General features: G+C 40.6%; 1 pseudogene across 1 annotated transcript; it reads right to left on the reverse strand.

The window, feature by feature from the left end:
• Positions 1–1,092: 1,092 nt before the first annotated feature.
• On the reverse strand, positions 1,093–1,926 carry LOC309864109 (L-lactate dehydrogenase A chain pseudogene; annotated as a pseudogene). Its single transcript has one exon. The product of its transcript is annotated as an L-lactate dehydrogenase A chain pseudogene (transcript).
• Positions 1,927–6,000: the final 4,074 nt, after the last annotated feature.

Below are 6,000 nucleotides of genomic sequence, written 5' to 3' on the forward strand. Positions count from 1 at the left end.
GAGAAATTTTCTTTGCAGACTGTGTTCTCTTATCTTGAGTTGCATTACCATTCCTTCGATTTGATTTATTTTATTTTGCCTTATTTATTTATTATTATTACTTTAATTTTAAGAAAATGGTCTTACCTTCCCCTCTAGTGGTTTGTATTCCAGAGAGCATTTCCATAAGGCAAAACTGGGAAATGGGAAGATTTATGATGCTGAGCTATGTGTTTCAGCAACTTGAGGCTCACAAGGAAGAGAAAATGTTGCCCCTGGTTCTTCTTACCCCTGAACTGCCAGTGCCCTTGTTGATCAAACTCAGCCAGAAACCAGATAGTACTGAGGCCTTTGACATGCAATCTACAAGGGTCAGCATCCCACCTTTACCTCCCTAAACGGAGCAAAGTGAAGGAAGACAAAGAATGACTGAAAGAAACCATGTGCAGAATCAGCTCAAAGCCTAATTCATAAGGGATCTGATCACTGAATGACAATATGGCATTCATAGGAACAGTTAAATATTGCTGAGACGGCATCAACCAAGAGCTCTTGCTATACACTCACCTCACTTCCAATATTGTGTGTGTGGGGGGGTAGTATTTAAAATGGGAAGATTTATTTATAAACCAAGTTTTCCAGAAGGATTTAAAGAAAGATAATTAAAGATTAGGGGTCATCATTTTTTATTTTTTTACTGTTCAAAGATTATTTAGAATTTCAGTAGGTGTGACACACGGATAGTTGGTTGCATTGTTTATATACAAACCTTTCTTGTTACATTAAATGACAATGTATTCTATATTCTGATATATATATAATCTCACAATAGATGCAACACTGGATTTAAACATGGGATCCCAGCATGTGATTGGAGAAAAAAGTTGGACTGGACATGGTGGGTGAAGGGACCTGTAACACACAGTAAACACACATCTGCTTCAAAGGGCAGTGGCAGCAGAGGCTACACTGGCAGCTGTGCCCCGGAGGTGGTGGAGCTGTTTCACATGGACCAATCGAGACCCACACCAGGAAGGATCACCCAGCATTGAGATATACCTGCAGGGCTTGTGAACCATTCCTGTCTGTAACTTTAGGAAACTGATGTGTTCCCTAGGCCATTTCAGTATTGCTACTTGAGCAATAACTGATCAGATAACAAGGACAACATACACAACCTCCAACTAAAATCTGGTTGTGGTTTAGACAATGAAATGGTACGCCATTAGAAAATGTTAGAACTGCTGCTCCTCGGGATGTCCAAAGTGTATGTGCACTCTCCTTCAAACGGGCCTCTTCCTTCGGAGTCAGAGTCACCTTCACAGCATCTAAGATCCTAATCTGTCCCAAGATGCAAAGAACACTAAGGAAGATAATCACCTTTCATTCCGCAGAGACCCTGAGTTATGGTGGAAATTGGATGCATGCACCCACATAAGAGTCTTCATTATACTTTCTGCCAAATCTGCCACACACAGTCCAGTGGCCCAGGAAGTGCAGTCTTCCGGTTGGCTCACCTTGTGCAGATTCCTCAAGGAGACACCCACAACATTGATTCTACTGCACACAGGCACACTAGAGTCTCCACACTCCCTGAGGACCTACCATGACAAACTCAGTGGGAAAACTCCCAACTTTTCCCTCTTTAGGTAATGGAACCATGCTGGATCCAGATTGCAACCACTTCTAATAATACAGTTTTGGAGAAAGACATGTATCTTCCAAACCACATAGGTCAAGATATCCCAGTGGATTGGAAAGAATAAGCAACCTACAGTTTGGGCTGTACTTTCCAATATTAGGATCGATGAATTTAAAGATGTTCATGTTAGGCTTGACCAAAGTAAGACGGCTTTGTCCCTCCTGCTGCTGTGCCCCAGCTGTGATAATAAGCAGCTTGGAGTTTGCAGTCATGTTATAGTCTTTGCCAGAAACAATTTTTGGTGTTCATCCATCTATGGAACTGGTATTGTGGATACATTGATAAGTAAGCTGCAGGCAGATCCCCGCTCTTGGGCAGAAAAGAGTCACATTAAGCCAAGGGAGTGTTGAGGCATCTGTGGTTAAAATAAAATAATAAACCAAATGTAATAACAAATTTTATGTGTCAGTGTAGCTGGGTTATGGTGCCAGATATTTGGTTGAACATTAGTCTACATGCTTCTAAGAGAGTAATCTGGATAAGATTTCTTTTTAAATTGGTGGACTTTGAATAAAGTAGATTCTTCTCCATAATGAGTGGGCCTCATGCACTCATTTCAAGGCCTGACCTTCAGAAAAAAAGACTTACCTTCTCTGAGCAAGGGAAGAACCTGTAGCAGATGGCAGATTTGAACTGTAGCATAGGTTCTTCTCTGTGTCCCCAGGCAGCCAGCCCACCCTGAAGGTTTTGGACCTACCAGTCTCCAAAAGTACATGAACCAACTCCTTAGAGTCTCCTATATAAATATGTGTACACATAGGTGTGTATATGTGCATGTAACTATACACACATCCTCTTGGTTCTGTTTCTCGGGAAAGCCCTGACTAGTACAATAAAGTAAACTAAAATAAAGTAGGTATAGGTGGCATTTATGATTTTGTGAAGAAGACTTTACAGATTTCAATTAAATCTTCTAGTGGGAGCTAGGTTGTTAGGGACCAACTGGAGCAGAGGAGACTGCCAAAAAGAAACTTTCTGCTAAAGGTGTTGAGACAGTAACAGTGGGTGACTCACCTGCCAAGGAACTGATGGGTTATTTCAGAAAGAGAGGGCATTTCCTAGGGGAACTGACCCTCCAACTCTATCATACAGCCATGAAAATAAGGAGTTTATCTCCCATGAATTGTTTGATGCTTTTTAAAAAGATCTTTATATGTTTTATTAGAGAGCGAAGAACGCTCTTCCAGATTTGGAAACCCAGCCACTCTGGAAACCCAGGTATTCTGAGGAGAGCTCCAGCTAGAAATTCGGTGAATTAGCAGGGCCAGGCATTCTCTTTGATAATGAGGGCCAACTCTAAGCCAAAACTGTACATGGGCTGCAGAAAAGTATAAAGGATAGTGTTTAGTGAGCATAAAATCTTCGTAGAGGAAAAAAAAAAAAAGTGTGACTATCCAAATGTTCAAGAGTTTAAAATGATATAAAACAGCAATAAAAGGCAATATACTTACAAACATATGAATCTCAGGTGAGCAGTTTAGAAATGAAGGTCAGTAGAAGGTTAGGAAAAGCTTTCTTTGGGCTGTAGGGCTCTGGAGAAAGTAGAGCTAAGTCACAGCCTTGAACAGAATTTGTAGTATCATAGACTGCCTTTTACAAGGAGATGAACATATAGGATAGCCTTTCCGTTTACTATGACTTGACATGTGTGTGCATATATAAAAATATATTTTTACATTTATATATATTCTAAAATATATTTATATTCATATTTAATTTTATATGAACATATATTAATTTTTATGTGGTTCTCAAAAATGTGGTAGAAGTAAAATAAAAAACTATGCCAGTAGCAAAAGGTTATGTTGTAACACTGTAAAATAGAGCCCCAAACTGCAAGTGGCTTATGGTTTCCAATCCAGAGGATATTTTGACCTATGTGGCTTAGAAGATAAGTGTCTTTCCAAGTGTTATTGGAAGTGGTTGAAATCTGGATCCAGTCCAGTTCCATCCTGGTTCCATTACCTAAAGGGGGAAAGCTGGGAGTTTGCCCATTGAACTGTTGTGGGTAGGTACTCGTGGAACACAGAGATGCCGGCATGCCTATGTAGAGTGGAGTCAATGCTTTGGGTTTCTCCATGAAGAATCTTCACTCCAACTTAGGCGCTGATGCAGATAAGGAACAACAGAGAGAGTTTCACAAACAGGTGGTTGAGAGGGCCTACAAGGTGAGCCAACCAGAAGGCTGTACTTCCTGGGTCACTGGACTGTGTGTGGCAGATTTGGCAGAAAGTATAATGAAGACTCTTATGTGGGTGCATGCATCCAATTTCCACCATAACTCAGGGTTTCTGTGGAATGAAAGGTGATGTCTTCCTTAGTGTTCTTTGCATCTTGGGACAGATTAGGATCTTAGATGCTGTGAAGGTGACTCTGACTCCGAAGGAAGAGGCCCGTTTGAAGGAGAGTGCACATACACTTTGGACATCCCGAGGAGCAGCAGTTCTAACATTTTCTAATGGCGTACCATTTCATTGTCTAAACCACAACCAGATTTTAGTTGGAGGTTGTGTATGTTGTCCTTGTTATCTGATCAGTTATTGCTCAAGTAGCAATACTGAAATGGCCTAGGGAACACATCAGTTTCCTAAAGTTACAGACAGGAATGGTTCACAAGCCCTGCAGGTATATCTCAATGCTGGGTGATCCTTCCTGGTGTGGGTCTCGATTGGTCCATGTGAAACAGCTCCACCACCTCCGGGGCACAGCTGCCAGTGTAGCCTCTGCTGCCACTGCCCTTTGAAGCAGATGTGTGTTTACTGTGTGTTACAGGTCCCTTCACCCACCATGTCCAGTCCAACTTTTTTCTCCAATAGCATGCTGGGATCCCATGTTTAAATCCAGTGTTGCATGTATTGTGTGTAACTGTTCCAAAGGATCTGATTTTGTGCACTATAGATATCAGATGCCTCACTTGGAGGCCACAGGGACACATAATGATGGGTCATCCTAAATATGTAACACATAATAAACAGATTTCTACCCACAACACAGGCCAAATTATATTACCCTACATTGTCACAGGGGCAGGATCTGTGTTTGTTACTTGACAAAGGAGACTGTACTTCTCTTAGCACTGTAGCTTTTGGATACCTGCCCTCCTGCTCCTCTCCGTTGTTACTTATCCTTAACACACACACATGCTCCTCCTTCTTTTTTTTTGCCAAGTATTTCTCTACCTTAGTATTTTCCCCAAGTGTGGAATGGGAATAATGTCCATTCTAGAATCTGAAGAACTTTTTCTGAAATTCTCTTGTTCTCAGTGAGGACTGTCAGTTGATCTTGCCTCTTGCCCTGCTCATACTCACAGGTAAAAGCATCACATCTAGTCATGATGCCTGTGTCTCAATGAAAAGGAACATGTGTTGGTGCCCAGAACCTAAATGAAGCAAGGCAGTAGGCCTACAAGTCACTTACTGTGCCTTGTCCCTCCTGCTTCCTTCTCTTTTGGCTAGTTTTTTCAGATCTATATTTACAGATGGAGCCTGAATGTGTAGACCAGGGGATTTTGCTCTTGAACAGGAAATAGATGAAAATATTTGCAAAGAAAAGATTCATAATTGGTGACACATTTTGAGTCTAATGATTTTGGAGAAAACTGTTTATGCTGCACTTTATGGTTTTTTTCCACCATGAAAATAGTGTAACATAGGGAACTCAGAAAGAAAAAAGTTTGTCAATGAATATTTTTATCTGTGGGATGTTTATTTAGTTTTCTTGCTCTGAACACCAGAATCTTGACTAGACAAATGAGGTATGACCTGTCCAGTTTTGATTTTTATCTAGAATACTGGTTCTTGACCTTTTAGGGTCATAGTTCTCTTTGAGGGTCTAAAGAAATTGATGGACCCATTACCTAGGAAAATTCACATATTGACATGAAATTTTGTGTAGACCTTTAGTTTTGATCCAAATATTCCTGCAAGTGTACCAATGTGATTCCATTTAAGAGTCGTGATCTATGTCAAGGGATTTTGCTTACTCCAGATTTTGTAAAGGATTAATTGAGAATAGTGGAACCCCCTCATATTATGAAAAGAGCTATTATTAAATTATTAACCTATCAGTGAATCTCAAGTGAATGGCAGTGGTTTTGTCACAGACTTCCCATTTCCTTCTCTAGGAGCTAGTCCCTGTCCTAGCGTAGCTCAGATTCCATGGTCCCTCAAGCTCTAACAGGACCTGCTACCCTTTTTCTAGAGCTTTAGTGGGACATACATTTTTATAGTTAAGACCTCACTCACTCTACACTTATATACTTGTTCAAGTTTCTTTTTAAGTACAAGCTCTCTCCACTGTATTGCTAAGGCATTCTTTTT

Source organism: Mustela nivalis (genome assembly GCF_964662115.1).
Source record: "Mustela nivalis genome assembly, chromosome: 5".
Lineage (NCBI taxonomy): Eukaryota > Metazoa > Chordata > Mammalia > Carnivora > Mustelidae > Mustela > Mustela nivalis.